Source organism: Zalophus californianus, chromosome 9 (assembly GCF_009762305.2).
Source record: "Zalophus californianus isolate mZalCal1 chromosome 9, mZalCal1.pri.v2, whole genome shotgun sequence".
Taxonomy (NCBI): Eukaryota; Metazoa; Chordata; class Mammalia; order Carnivora; family Otariidae; genus Zalophus; species Zalophus californianus.
In genome coordinates this window covers 31,444,608-31,461,610 of record NC_045603.1, presented here as the reverse complement: position 1 = coordinate 31,461,610, position 17,003 = coordinate 31,444,608, and positions in this window count along the sequence as shown.

The window sequence follows — 17,003 nt, the reverse complement described above, 5'->3', positions numbered from 1 at the left end:
GTCTTTTCCTGGCTTGGAACACAGATCATTTCGTTGCCTGAATGTACCAAGATTATCCGTTTGCTTACTGAAGGGCATCTTTTTGGCTTCCAAGTTTTGGCAAATATGAATAAAGCTGCTGTAAACATCCTTTACAGATTTTTGTGTGGACATATGTTTTCAGTTCTTTTGGGTAAATATTAAGGAGCATGGTTTCTGGATCATATGGTAAGATTATGTTAAGTTTTGTAAGAAATTGCCAAACTGTTTTCCAAAGTGGCTATATCACTTTGCATTCCCACTAGCAATGTATGAGTGTTTTGTTGCTCCACATCCTCACCAGCATTTAGTGTTGTCAGTATTCTGGATTTTGGCCATTCTAGTAGCTGTGTAGTGGTATATTATTGTTGTTTTAATTTGCATTCCCTAATGATATATACTTCGAGCATCCTTTCAAATGCTTATTTGCCATCTGTATATCCTCTTTGGTGAGGTGTCTGTTAATGTTTTTAGCCCATTTTAAAATTGAGTTGTCTGTTTTCTTATTGTTTCAAGAAATTCTTTGTATATTTTGGATAGTAGTCTTTTATCAGATGTGTCTTTTGCAAATATTTTCTCCTTATCTGTGGCTTGTCTTCCCATTCTCTTGGCAGTGTCTTTCCCAGAGCTGTAGTGTTTAATTTTAATGAATCTAGCTTATTGATTATTTTTTAATGGATCATGCCTTTGTTGTTGTATCTAAAAAGTCACCAGACACTCCTACATTATTGTCTAGGAGTTTGATAGTTTTACATTTTATATATAGGTCTGTGACCCATTTCAAATTAATTTTTGTGAAGGGTGAAAGGTCTGTGTCTAGCTTCATTTTTTTTTCATATGGATGTCAAATTGTTCCAGCAGCATTTTGGAAGAAACTGTCTTTGGTTTATTGTATTGCCTTTACTCCTTTGTCAAAGACCAATTGACTGTACTTATGTGGGTCTATTTCTGGACACTCTCTTCTGTTTCATCAGTCTATTTGCCTATTCTTTTTTATTTTATTCTTTTTTTATTATTATGTTATGTTAATCACCATACAATACATCATTAGTTTTTGCTGTAGTGTTCCATGATTCGTTGTTTGCGTATAACACCCAGTGCTCCATTCAATACGTGCCCTTTTTAATACCCATCACCAGGCTAACCCATCCCCCTACCTCCCTCCCCTCTAGAATCCTCAGTTTGTTTCTCAGAGTCCATTGTCTCTCATGGTTCATCTCCCCCTCTGATTCCCCCCTTCACTTTTCCCTTCCTGCTATCTTCTTCTTCTTCTTCTTTTTTTTAAAAACATATAATGTATTATTTGTTTCAGAGGTACAGGTCTGTGATTCAACAGTCTTACACAATTCACAGTGCTCACCATGGCACATACCCTCCCCAGTGCCTATTCTTTTGCCAATACCACAATGTTTTGATTATTATAGCTTCCTAAAATGCAAATGTGATGTCTGGAGCTCCAGCAGCTCTCTTGGGCTATAAAGTGAGTTTTAAGATGAAAGCCACATTTTGTAGAGCAAAAAGACAAAAGGAGCCTGGGTCCCTAACACTGTGAAGCTTTCATATTTCCTTGGAAATCACATCCCTGGATTTATTTTATATGAACAAGAAATAAACATATGTAAATCACTGTTCTTGAGATCTCTATTTCTACCACAGAACCTCATCCTCTCTGGTACAAAGCACTATATCTGCTTATAATTACTTACAAGGTGGGACCTTTTGCTGGGATTTTGAGTGGGACTGTATTGAGTCAATAGATTCAGTGACCAATTTGGGAAGAACTGACAACTTAGCAATATCCTGACAATATTGAAGATGCTTATGATATTTTGAAGTGTATTCCATTATCCACTATTATATAGAGACCTGAGAATAGTACATAACATGCTTAAAGTCCACCAGTCAGTTATTGACAGTGCTAGGATTTAAACCTTGATTTATCTAATTGGAATATCTTTTATACTAAATTCTCTTACAAACAACAAATGAAAAGGAAGAAAAATAAAAAAACAAAACATTTTTGGGGTACCACTGTATGCTAGGCCTTTTGAAAAATGCCCTATATACATCTTTTCTCAACACTTCCCAAACTTCATTCATCTACCTTCAAAATTTTTGCCACTGGGACTAACATTTTGCCTATTTTTTTTTAAGGCAAAAAAACAAACAACTCTCAGCAATGTGCATGGAAGTTGAGTATATAAAAACCTTCTCTAATGGTACAAATCTATTATTAAGACTTCTGAAGAGTTATTCTCAATGTTGTTTTTGAAGGTTTGAAATATTCATAGGTATGCTCAAACACTATGCCTGTAATTTGTGCTGTCTAAATTGGATTCCTATAGGCCTACCCGTTTAACTCCAACTTATATAATAACTGGCATATTTCATGTATAAAACCACATTTTAAAATAAAAATGATTATAAATATACATATAATCATTAAAATTGAAAAGATTCCCATAAAAACTCAAATATACATGAGGTTAACTAAAAATCTCGATTTACCCAGGACTGGGGAATTTTCAGTGCTAAAATTGGGACAGTCCCAGATGAATCAGGAGGGTTGGTAACCCTACATGTATATAATATATTTGAAGAACCATGGCATTCATTCAGCCATTCAATTAAATATAATTATCCCTCTTCTTTTTTTTTTTCCTTAAGATTTTATTTGTTTGACAGAGAGAGACACAGTGAGAGAGGGAACACAAGCAGGGGAGTGGGAGAGGGAGAAGCAGTCTTCCCGCCAAGCAGGGACCTGATGTGGGGCTCGATCCCAGGGCCCTGGGATCATGAACTGAGCTGAAGGCAGACGTTTAACAATTGAGCCACCCAGGGACCCCTAATTATTCCTCTTCTAAGATGAGAATCCAGGCACAGTGTATTGGGTGAAATAGTAACTATTAAATCAAATATTGAAATCCATTTGGCTGACTTTAAAATAGATTTTCTAAATACCACAATTTTCACCCAACACATTATCCTAACAGGAAAATAATACAAATATTGGAGCTAATTCAGATTTTAGCAAGAAAAATTTGGGTGCTCTAACCACCCCTCATTTCTCTCAACTTTTTTAGGTAGGAAATTCACAGAGTGTCTTGCATCAACTCAAGGACATGGTCTGGGCTACCGTTATGATGCCACCCTGTCTACCTCTTTGCCTTCCGTTCCTTGTCTGTGCTGTCACTGCTGCCTTTTTCCCATTCGGTCCCCTTCCGAAGCCACCATGGTCCCCTTCTATTTAACCCCTACTCATGTGGTCCTCTCTCAATTGCTATGTGTTCTCATTATCTTGCAGAGATTCTGTTGGGAAACAATTTTATTTTGTGTGAAAGCTTCTCATTTGGAGTACTTATAGGAAAAGATGGAAAGGTCAGAGCCAAACAATAAAAGAAGCAAAAGTATTCATATTGCTGTAGACTAAATATCTGTCTCCCCCTACAAACTTTTATGTTGAAAGAAAGCTCAATGTGATGGTGTTAGAAAGTAGGGCCTTTGGGGGGTAATTGGGTCATTGGGTGAAGCCTTTATGAATGGGATTAGGGAATTTATGAGACCCCACAGAGCTATCTTGCCCCTTCTGCCATGTGAGATTATAATGAGAAAGCACATCTATAAACCAGGAAGTGGGCTTTCACAAGACAACTGAATCTGCCAGAGCCTTGGTCTTCCCAGCTTCTAGAACTGTGAGAAATAAATTTGGTTGTTTATAAGGCACCCAGTCTATGGTATTTCTGGTATAGCAGCCTGAACAGACAAAGAAAATCTATTTTTTTAACATTCTTTTTTTAAAATTTAAATTCAATTAGCCAACACATAGTACACCATTAGTTTCTGACTATGTTCATGATTCATCAGTTTTGTATAACACCTAGTGCTCATCACATTGTGTGCCCTCCTTAATGCCCATCACCCAGTTACCCCATCCCTCCACCCACCTCCCCTTCTGTAACCCTCAGTTTGTTTCCCAGAGTCGAGAGTCTCTCATGGTTTGTTTCCCTCTCTGGTTTCTTCCCATTCAGTTTTCCTCCCTTCCCCTATGATCCTCTGTGCTATTTCTTATGTTCCACATATGAGTGAAACCATATGATAATTGTCTTTCTCTGATTGACTTATTGCACTTAACATAATATCTTCCAGTTCCATCTATGTCAGTGTAAATGGTAGGTATTCATCCTTTCTGATGGCTGAGTAATATTCCATTGTATATATGAACCACATCTTCTTTATCCATCCTTCTGTTGAAGGACAGCTCCTTCCACATTTTGGCTATTGTGGACATTGCTGCTATGAACATTGGGGTGCATTTGCCCCTTTTTTCACTACACCTGTATCTTTGGGGTAAATACCCAGTAGTGCAATTGCTGGGCCTTAGGATAGCTCTATTTTTAACTTCTTGAGGAACCTCCATGCTTTTCCAGAGTGGCTGTACCAGCTTGCATTCCCACCAACAGTGTAAGAGGGTTTCCCCTTTCTCCACATCCTCCACAACATTTGTTGCTTCCTGTCTTGTTAATTTTAGCCATTCTAACTGGTATAAAGTGGTATCTCATTGTGATTTTGATTTGAATTTCCCTGATGCCAAGTGATGTGGAGTATTTTTTTTCATTTGTCTGTTGGCCATTTGTATGTCTTCTTTGGAGAAATATTTTCAGATCTTTTCTTCTCTCTCACTCAAACCAATGATCTTGAACAAAAGTGTCTTTTCAACTTTCTTGTCTAAGATAAATTCCACCCTTTCCCTCCAAGATATTTCTTCATACACATGAACTTTCAACAGATTCACTTCACTGGCTCTCTAGAGTTTGCAAGGTAATATGGTTATTAAGAACTTGAAATGCCGCAAATCCAAATTGAGATGTGCTGGAGCTGTAAAAGTCACATAAGATTTTGAAGACTTAGTATGGAAAAAAGTAAAATCTCATTAAAATATTTTATGTTGATTACTTGATGAAATTATAGTCTTTTGGTTATGTTTAATGAAACATTAAAATTTCACTTGTTCTTATTTTTTTAATGCGGCTATGAAAAACTTTAAAATGATATATATGACCCACATTTCTATTGGATAATTTGTTCTACAGTATTATGATACCCTCACATAGCTGGGGTTAGAGGACGTATCTACTGGGAGAGAGCTCATCCATCCCTCCACCCATCCATCTATCTAATCGTCCATTCACCCATTTATTTTACATACACTTGCTAGGTTTTATAGATATAATGATGGGAAAGTAGACATGGCCATACTCTTCATGTATCATACAGTTTAGTGAAGGAAAAATTCATTAACTATTCTACCAGTTAACATATAATTAGAACCTATGTTAAAGTTGGAAAGGTGTATGGTTATAAAAGTCACATAGAGGGAATGAGGCTTAGGCTGGGATGAGAGAGAAAGATCTCCCTAAGGGATTGGGCATTTGGCCTCACAGCCAAATAAACTAGGCCAGAGTATGATGGGAAGAGAAGAAAAATGATACCAGATAATCCTTTCAGGGCCTTGGAGCAGGATGACTTACAACACCAGAAGAGAACAAGAAGAATTCCTCAAGATGAGACTGAAGAGAGAGGAATAGGCCAAAACAAAAGCTTATAAGGAGACCAGTGGCCGAGGAGGAGAGCACATCGGCAATGGCTCTTGCAAATTTGCATTGACACATTAGAAGCCGATGGACAATTTTTTTTAGGGTAAGGAGCTCTGTAAAGTTCCTTTTTTGTTGTTGTTATATTATTTGCTTTTGGTCTTTTAGCACCACTTATAGATTTGGAATTGTGGTGGCTTTTATGCCAGATCTATTATTTTTCTTAAGAGTTTAATTGCAAAACTCTTTCTGACAAGGTTATTCTGATGTAGTCAGGTCAAAACAAGCAAGGCCATAAGAACATGGAGGGAAGAATACTCTGGAAATTACATGTAATCTTTCTCCTTCCTGCCTTGACAGCCAGATTGCAGTCCAACCGAAAGAACCAAAAACAACAACAGTGTTCTTAAGGGGAAAGGAGAGATTATTTTTTGATCATTCCTTTCCCATCAGAAGATTTTTCTATCTGAGCTATTTGCCCAAATCTTGGTGGACTGGGGGACTTTTTCTTTTTTTAAGAAGGCAGATTCTTTCTTTACTTGATCATCACTAAATATGGACAATGATTCTGAGTATGATTGTGGTAATACACACAAATGCATACTTAAATTATGAAGTGCATATAAAAGCTATTTCTGTGGTCCTTAATCAGTGAGGATCATAGCTTCCACTCAAATGCTATCTGCATTACTGTAGTCATATCTTTTTTTTTTTTACTTAAATAGATGAGAAAAAAGAAAACCTCACAGTAAAGGATACTAAAGGCAACTTCCCATAGCTTTAAACTTTATTCACTTTAACTATAAATTATTCTGGGGAAAAGATCTATAAATAACCATGAAGCTGAGGAATGCATGGGAAATTAAAGTTAACGTAGAACTCCACTGCTTGTTCCTTTGGTTTTCAAATAAACTGCTGTCTGCTTTGTTTATTCAACAACACATGATTAACTGGTTTGGGATGTTACATAACAGAGGGGAGACTGATCTATTTTTTGATACTCTATGCAGATTATGTTCAAAGTATGTTTGAGCATATGTGATACTGTGCTTTATAATAAGAATATCTGTATTTTGGTCTTCATCCTGTTTTTGGCCCAGAGCTCCTAAAACCCTTGGAATTTCCTAAGTGATAGGAGTGATAAAGGTGTCTTGTTAATAAGGTGACTTGGACCTCACCTAAGGATGGGAACTGGTTGCCAGGAGAACCAAAGATGTGATTAGAAGGTTGGAACTTCCAGTCTCACCCCCCATCCTACTTTTAGCAATTATAATGGTACTTATCCAACAGCCTGAAATGGTACTTATCCAACAGTTTGAAAAACACTTGTTACACATTCTTCCTATCAGCTAAAGGAATTTATCCAGCTGTAAACTAGCTAACAGAGCCATATGTAATTTTTGATAATTAGTTATCTCCAAAAGTTATACATCCAAGGATTTCAAATGTCCAGCCATGGACAAATGAACTGCTACCAAAATACTTTTCATCTGGTACTATATTGTCCCTTCTGGATGAGTATTTGATTGTTTATCACATTAATTAGTAGAAAAGATCAAAAGAGGGTCCCATACATTCAACCACTTTTTACTGATGCTCTGCTCTGTGCAAGGCTAAATGGCATTTGTCAAATGAAAATCCATCTCTTTTCCTAATTCTTATGTACAGCCTAAAGGGCTACAAACTGAATTGTCTTAATTTTGTCACTTTGTTAAAGCTTCCATTGTCTTAAAAAAAAAAAAAGCCAGTTGAAGAAATAGATTCAACTGGAACAATCCACCCACATTTATTACTTTAAAAAGAGCTTTGTTAACACTTATATATATATATTCTGATTTATTCTTTTCAGTTTTGGGCTTTTGCAGAGATGTAGCTTGAGACTATTTACAATACCACCCATCGCATAGTAGTCCCGTGTTAAGTGGCAATTAGGTAGAATATGTATTATATAAGAGAAGGTGATGTTATAGGAAATTTATCAGTTAAGATGATGCTGATTTTATATTTCATGAATTAGCATCCATTTTTAAGACTCCAAATTTTTTCTAAACTTTGTTTTTTTCAGATTTCTAAGAAAAAAAAGTAAAGCTTTAACTAGTATGTGATATTTAAGCCTATTTGCAATATTTGTACTATGTTAAACATATGTTGTTCTCCAATTTAGTTTATTCCTTTGTCTTGTCTTTGTGCCTAATTGGATTTTAATATGCCAACTATAGTGGGAGGTTTTCTAATATTTCCTCAAAAATATACAGCTCTGCCTGAAAGTGCCCTTGAGAAACGTGGAAAGGTTTTTATTGACATTAAATACTTGAAGATAGTGATTAACATAATAATGTTTATACTCAACCATAATACTTTAACTTCTTCAAAAAACTTTTGGCCTGAGGAACTCTCCTACAATATCTGGTTTGCTTTTAATCTAAAAACAAAATCTTTCTCACAGCTAATAACTTTCCAGAGCCAGAAAACAGAGCTACCACACTTAATCTGCAAAAGAAAATTTAATTTAACACCTTATTTAACAATGCACAAGAAAGTAATAATCAATTTGGATCAATTATCAAGGTAAATTATCACTTACTCCCCAGTGGGTTCAGTTTATCAACTTCCTTCTTCAATGAACTGATTCCTAGAAAACCTTTTGGAATTTTATTAATGACACTGACATCCATGGAAAAGGAAGTATTTGTGATTAAATAAACCTTTGAGCAGAGGTCAATAGTAAACGATTCTCTGTTTTATTCAATTTTTTGGCTTAATTTATCAGAATTCTATTAAAATGAATTATAATAGCCCCCCAAATTGCATTCCCTTTGCCTGGGAACTCAGATTGCAGATCCATTTGCATTTATCTGTTGACATTCCACATATACTCCTTTTCTTCTCCTTCTGTATTTTCTAAATGATCTCATCAATACTCATTGCTGTAAATATGACCTCTGGTCAGAAATCTTTTTTTTTTTTTTTTTTTAAGATTCTACTTTTAAGTAATCTCTACATCCAACATGAGGCTCGAACCTACAACCTGGAGATCAAGAATCACACGCTCCACCAACTGAGCCACCCAGGCAGCCCCTCTAGTGAGAAATCTCGTTTGAGCTCTAAACTAGTATGTTTAAATGTCATCTTGATATTTGAACACTGAATTTCATAAGGCTCTTAAACTTAACATGTCCAAGCCAAATCTTCTTTTCCCCACCTCCAATTCCTATCCAAATCCAACTTTCCCAGTGAATGGCACTATTTGTCATTAGCCAAGTGAAAAAATGGACATTATCTTTTTCCCAATCCACTTGCCCAACTCTGGCACTAAGACCTTTACCAACCCTGATCAATTTTATCTCCAAAGTATAGGTTCTGTCTTCCTGACCACCACACTAGTCCATACCATTATCACCTCTTGATTAGACCACCACCTGTGTCACAATTTGTACCGTGAGAAGGTCAACTTACTTGCCTCCTTTATCTTCCTCATCTCCACTCCTCTCACTGCAAATAGAATGACCATTTAGGAACCTTTCTCTAATCACATCACCTCTCTCCCCTTAAAATCCTTCAAAAACTTCTTACCGGGCTTAGAATAAAGACCAAAATACTGAGCATGATCCCAAAGTCCTACAAAATTCAGGCTCTGCCTATTTTCCAACTACATCTCCTGTTGCTGTGCCCATTATTCACTATTTTCCAGTTATGTTGGCCTTTGCTGAATTCTGCGACATGACATGCTCTTTGCTCCCTCATGGCTCTTGCTTCTAGTTGTACAACTTTCCCCTTCCCACTTCACATTGCTGGTGCCTCACTTAGATATCCATGGATGCCATCTCTTGTTCTAAACTAGATCTTCTTTCTTATTCTCTCCCATGATGGCATCCTCTTTTCCTTCAAAGAAACAATATATTTACTATTTAATCATTATTCCTTTTCCTTCCTTAAACCCTATGTTCTATGAAAGTGGGGGACATGGCTGATTTCTTTACAGCTATATAGCCAGCACCAAATAGCATGCCTAATACATAGAAGGACTCAGTATTTTTAAATGAATAAAGGAATGAATATCCAGATCAAAAAAAACCAGGTAAAATCTCAGTCCATGGAATCAAGTGTGTCAGGAATGCCATTTCTTTTTCTTTTTCTTTCTTTCTCTCTTCTTTCTTTTCTTTTTTCTTTCTTTCTTTTCTCTTTCTTTCTTTCTTTTCTTTCTCTCTCTCTCTCTCTCTCTCTCTTTCTTTCTTTCTTTCTTTCTCTCTCTCTCTCTCTCTCTCTCTCTTTCTTTCTTTCTTTCTCTCTCTCTCTCTCTCTCTCTCTCTTTCTTTCTTTCTTTCTTTCTCTCTCTCTCTTTCTTTCTCTCTCTCTTTCTTTCTTTCTTTCTCTCTCTCTCTCTCTCTCTCTCTCTCTTTCTTTCTTTCTTTCTTTCTCCCTTCTTTCCTTCCTTCCTTCCTTCCTTCCTTCCTTCCTTCCTTCCTTCCTTCCTTCCTTCCTTTCTTTCTTTCTTTCTTTCTTTCTTTCTTTCTTTCTTTCTTTCTTTCTTTCTTTCTTTCTCTGGTCTATTGAAATGTCTATCTTTATTTAGGGTTTTATGGATTAATCCAGGGGTGGTAATAACGTGTAAGAAAAATTAACAAATGAAAAATACTCATAAAAAATGAGAATTATACTGGAAAGAATCTTAAGAGATAAGGATCTAACAGTCTAGGATTCTAAGTCAGGAAGGAACAACCTTGGAGGCAGAATGTCAAAGGTAGTTTGAGGGCAGAGAACTCATCTTCCTTGTTTGTTTAATATTTTTATTTTTTTAACAATTTACTTATTTACTTGAGAGAGAGAGTGAAGGAGAGGGGCAGAGGGAGAGGAAGGGGGAGTCTTAAACAGACTCTGAGCTGAGCACTGATGCAGGGCTTGATCTCATGATCCTGAGATCATGACCTGGGTTGAAACCAGGAGTTGGACCCTTAACCAGCTGTGCCACCCAGGTACCCCTTCCTTGTTTTTGTTTTTGGATAATTATATAACGTGATAGAGGTGCTAATTATTGCTACAATGACAATCCCTTTACAATATATAAGTGTAACAAATTAACATGTTATACACCTTAAGTTTATACAATATTATATGTAGAAAATATTTTAATTAAAAATGAAACAAAACAAGTGGCCTCTTCTTGGGCAAAGCAATCACATTTGCTTTTATTGAATAAAATCTGTTGCTGAGATCTCAACTCTTAGGAAACTCAAACTCCTATATTGTTGAAAGGAGTGGTCTCCTATCTCTAGAAACACATGGAGATCTTTGAAGTTTATGCAGTACCCATAAAAATAGGGGAAGTACCTTTATCATCTGCTCTTAATTACAGTTGTCTTTACTGGCATGCCTGCACTGCCCCTTGAAGAGAGCCTGCTCTGCTGCTCTCAGGCTAAGCTTGAGCAAAGGAATCTTTGCTGATTCTATGAGCCTCAGTGTCAAGGGTCCAGCTTTTTCATGGACTTCTAGCAATTGCTTTTTGAAAATTTGTCTTTTCCCAGGGGCAGGACCTGGATCACTCTTTCTCTTTGTCATCATATTCTGAGCTCTGGACTTTGGCTATAATTAAAATTTGGGTCCAAATTTCTTTTTTTATTTTTAAATTAAAAAATCTGGTCCAGATTTTTATTCATTATCAGTGAACAATCTCCATTGTAGAAGGGGAACTCAGAGAGGCAAAATCAGCAGCCAACCACTCTCAAGGCCAACCGTGTCATGCAGTGACCTTTGGACCCTACCATCCCTGGAGCTTTAAATATATCTACTGAAAAGTTCCTGTGAGTGTACTTCTCACCACCACAGTCAGAAAACACTAGAGATCAGCACCCCAACAAGATGACAGCTGTAGTTTTAAAAAACAAAACCCGAACAAGCTCCAGAAGTGAGAACAGAGCACAATGTGTAACAGTACCCGGGTGGGGTTTGTTAATTTATGATATTAAAAAGACAACAAATTATTATTATAAATGATGAGCCCAACTATATGGAACTGGAGTTATTGACATTTTGCTATACCTTTAATAGAAACATAAACATTTAGAGTCTACCACAAATAATATATGGTGGAGATCTGATATAACCTTCTATTCCAATTCCACCAAGGGATTTTGTGGGAACACTTAGAGAATTCCTTTATGCAAACTCTCTCTCTCTCTCTGTCTCCTCTCTCTCTCTCTCCCTCTCTCTGCCTCTCCCCCAAATTCTATAGACCCTTTTCTTTGTGCCCCATGCCGTTATATATTTAAATTATTTCCTTATATCAAGATCCTTAAAATGCATAAAATTTTTTAAATAAGAGGACTCATCAATTAGTTATTTCAATTTTTTTCTACAAAATAGATTTCTGTTTTAGAATACTTACAAAATACTGAAAGATAGAAAAAATTAAATAGTCCTACAATAACAATAACAATAACCAAATGTCATCAAATCCTTATTATAATGGCTTAATATGCTCAAGCCTTCAAAATACTTTCTGCAATTACATATTTGCTAGGAATGATCCAGTCATCTGAATATGTAGAGCTTTACTGCTTTCTGACCCTTGCTGCCCACACTCTGGCTCTTGTCTCTGTTTTCACTGATCCTGAGGTAATCGGTTGGATTGTGTCTCAACTCCTTTTGGAAGAATGACCAACTTTCAGTTTGATTCCCACCAACAAAATGATATCTGTTGGAGAACATTAAAGATGTCTTTGTACTTTGTGGCTGATTTTTTTTAAATGCTGCCTCTGACTACAATTACTGCATGACTTTTTAAACATTTTATCTCCACTCTCATGTAGACTGACACTTGAAGTATAGAAATGGTATTCTTAATAAAGTAGAGGCAATTTTATATATCAGCATGCATAGTAAGTGACTAAAAGTCATGGTTCTATGACTCTGAGGGGTTCTGATATTGCCATCTACTTCTGACCTCAAATGACTTACATGTGTAGCATGAGTGAGAAAGACATCTTTATTGTGTAAGCCACAGAGATTCAGGGGATTTTATTACTGCATTGTAACCTAGATTTTCCTAATTGATACAACTATCCTGCCACTGAAATCTTCAAGCACGTGAGTGTGGAGTGCCAAGTCCCAGGAGAGAGCTGCTGCTAAGGTTATCTTTCTTCATCTTATGAAATCCTCTGGAAATTTCATGCCTGCATGCCAGTGTTAACTTGAGAACATTGAACTTGGCATGGCAACTGCCTACTCACCCCTGGCTCTTTGGACACCACAAAAAAATAAAATGCCCTTAAACCTGATCTATCACAGCAGCATTCTTCCTTCTAAGGGATGGTACGAAGGAACCGGGAAGGAACGGGTAGGGTAGGACTGGGAATCCCCCTGGCACATCTGGCTTGTATTCAGTCAAACAGAAGAAAATGCATATTCAATGACACAAAGTACAAACCGTCAGAGGATGGAGATGTTACATGAAAACACCGTTACATAAAAGTACAGTTGCAACACTTTCTCTGGAAATGAATAAATAAAATTATAAATTGAAAGGAAAGGATAGGAGGTGTTATTTTTTAAAGTACAGGATCTTGGGGAAATGAAAATATTTTTTAAATTTTTCAAACATCAGGACAGCAGAAACTCTATTATGATTTGTTGGTTATTTGGGAGAGCTATGTAGAACCCAATGTGGAATTTAAAGCTATTATGTTTTCCCTAGATAGACCATTTAGGAAAAAAATTCTCATGACTCATAAATCACTAAAGGCTTTTCTTTTCTCCTGTAAATAGTGTTTTCCTGAAAACCTACAAGATGCCCAGAATTTTACCGATTGCCTTTGAAATAAAAACTTTTTTTATAGAAGCAAATTTTGACCATATAAAACTTAGAAATATTTAATTTTTTAATTTAAATTCAAGTCAGTTAACATCTAGTGTAGTATTGGTTTCAGGAGTAAAGTTTAGTGATTCATCATTTACATATAACACCCAGCGCTCATCCCAAGTGCCCTCCTTAATGTCCATCACCCATTTAGTGAATCCCTCCACCCTCCCTCCCTCCAGCAACCCTTTATTTGTTCTCTATAGTTGAGTGTCTTATGGTTTGCCTCCCTCTCTGTTTTTATCCCATTTTATTTTTCCTTCCCTTCCACTATGTTCATCTCTTTTGCTTCTTAAATTCCACATATGAGTGAAATAATATGGTATTTATCTTTCTCTGAGTGACTTATTTCGCTTAGCATAATATACTCTAGTTCCATCCAGGTTGTTGCAAATAGTAAGATTTCATTGTTTTTGATGGCTAACTTGTATGCTGACAGTACATCCAAGATCTGAATACTTTTGGTGAAACATGACCAGATACTTGTTATCTTGGTACACCAAATACATTTTTAAGATTGAGATATCTTAGAGCCTTTGTTGAAAGTACATATTATGGAAATATACATTTGGCAGTTACTTTGAAAATTCATTTTGACACAGTTTTAATCTTATTGAACAGTATATGGTGTGATTTCCGTGGCTCTTATCCTAAATATTACTATTGTCTGTATTTGTTTTCAAAGACAAATGCAGTGTTTTTAATTTTCACCAGCCTTTAAGCTAGAGAAACTGTAATTATAGTCTGTGTAACTAGCTCAGAGATAGTCTGTAAAGCATTTTCATAAATTGATGATCTTTTACTATGTGTTTATTCATTGGGTTACAGTGACTATATTTTTACAAAATTCTTCTTCTCCCTCTCCCTCTGCTGCTCCCACTGCTTGTGCTTTCCCTCTCTCTCTCTCTCTGTTAAATGAATATAAAAAAATCTTAAAAAAAATAAAGGAAGTTGGCTGGGTCAGGGGCTGTAAGGTTTGCTCCAGCTTTGTGTTCTTTAGTCCATAATACTGCTTTCTTTTTTAAGTTGCTCATATGAGTTCTTAACATTCTTAAACGTAAAATTTGTTTTATTTAATAAAGTTGGTTTCTTAAAAAAATCATTCAACAATTTTAATTCTAGATGTATGCTTCTCAATCTAAGCGTGGGAAGACGTTATATACCATGATTACTGCATCTAATAAGTCAATCTATGCTACCTTTACCCACGTGCCAGTCATTAGCCTGTCTGCTCTTAGATCCTTTCCTTTTTTTTTTTTTGTGAGTGCATTTCTTTTTTTTAATTATGTTATTCACCATACATTACATCATTAGATCTTGATGTAGTGTTCCATGATTCATTTTTTGCGTTCCTCCTCCTCCTGGTCGGATCTGCATTTTAGGGTTCGAAAATAGCAATCTGTGTTTCCAGGCTCCCTTATGGTAGCAGCTATGGAGGATAAGATGCCCATACCTCCTTTAAAGAGAGGACCTGCCACAGGGAGTTTGGGAAGCTGAGAGCATCCAGCCGGAGCGCCTGCAGGATGTGCTTCAGTCTTGGAGTCTTTCCCGAAGCTCTGTGACCTTCTGAGGTCCCTACTACCCAGCGCTCTGATCTGCATCTCCTTTCATAGGAGGTTGTTGGAGATAAAGTTAATTTGGGGTCATGTTGGCCCTGGGTTTGAAGGCTTTCCCTGCTACTCCAATGCCTTCTCCCCTTTATCGTCCAAAGGTGTTAGCTCCAATAAATCTTTTGCACATCTAATTGATCTTGACATCTACTTCCCAGAGGACATAAACTTACACATTGGTCAATTACTTTTGATTCCCTTCAGCCAATGGGATAGACTGGAGAGCAGCTAGAGGGAGGAAGGAAGACAGCACCGGGGTATGTGTCCCTATCTCTCCACCACGGGGGGTATCCCTGTTGTGGCTACACTTCCTCCATGGCACCAGCCCCTGCCACGTGGCTCCTCTTTCTGTGGGTCTCAGTTCCTGTCAAACTCACTGGTTTCTAGGCTCCAGGTATACCACCTGCTCCCATCAGCTTCAGGAGTAATAGTAGCTTTCTGTTATTTTTAACATCTTGGTTGCCTCGCCATTCTCTAGCCCCCAGATCACCATCTGGTAAAAGGTAATTACCAAGCACTGCCTTTTGCAGAATACTTTGGTATCTTCCTATAGCCTGTCTGAGCTCTGCGTCACTGAGGGAATGTTCGTTCCCTAGTTCTCCAATAGGTTCCTTTCAGACTGCTTCTTGAAATTGGCTTTTTTGAGCCCTGCACCCTTGCTCTTCTGGTAATAGATTGCCTCCCTATTTTGTTCTAGAAATTGTTCCTTCTCTCCCTAATTGTGCCCCAAATTAAGATGTGTCCCACTTTCCTCTCCAGCAATGGGGTTCAGGCATGAAACCCAGTGTCGGTCAATCAGAATCCTTTTTCTGGAATGACCAGGGATGCTGGGGAGAGAGGAATCTTTTTTTGAACTTGTGTCCCTGAAAGATTATGCAACTCTATACCTGCTGGGGGACATTTTGTGGAAGATGCCTCTTTGAATGGAGCCAATGTCAAAGGAGACCAACCTAAAAGATAGAGACCTTGTAACATTTTTTAAAAGCTTTCGGGGGGTGCCTGTGTGGTGCAGTCAGTTAAGTGTCTGACTCAGTTTCAGCTCAGGTGGTGATCTCAGCGTAGTGAGATCAAGCCCAGTGTTGGGCTCTGTGTTTAGTATGGAGTCTGTTTAAGATTCTCTCCCTCTGCCCCTCCCCCCATTCTCTCTCTCAAATAAATAAGTAAATCTTAAAAAAAAAAAATGCTTTTGGATAAAAGTGGGAATACAGCACTGTTATGCAAAGTACAACCCAAAACAAAAAACTACCAAACTGTAAAAGTCTTTCTCTTCCAGCTTCCTGAAAGGGAATTTTGAATAGAGGGACACTGGTAGGAGAGGGAGGTTGTTGGAGATAAAGTTAATTTGGGATCACAGGCACAGAAAAGGAGGGAGTGTCTGGGTGCCTGGATGATTGCTGACAAGTAAGGGAACTTTGAAAACACAACACTAGCAGAAGTTGACTTATCTCCACGTTTTTGTTTCTGAGCTTCTGGCCCTTTCTGCCGCTTATGATGTGTGCAACATCCTTTTTATTCCAATGTGGCATATCTCTAACTCTTTGAAGTCTGAGCCCTTTACTATCTCCTACCACCAGGGCTGCCATCTGTGACTAAGCTCTCTGGCTGCCTTGGGATTTTTCTGGACCAGGTGCCATAAATTAGAGCAAAGGAGCTTGCTGAAGATTAAACTGTTTATTCATAAAATAGTAACATTTTTTGTGGTAGGAAATAAAACCACTTTACGTGCCAATGAGTGAACTGTTGAAAATAATCTAAACAATCATCCATGTTTTCCTTAATTTTGAACGAATTGCTTTAGTATAGGTTTTCCTTAATGCTGTAGTTATATGGGTTAATGTTATTGAATAGCTTACTCCATGCCATGAATGGATAGGTTTCTGAAAGGATCTCAGCATCAGCTGGGACTTAAGAGCTGTAATTTTTTTTTATTAG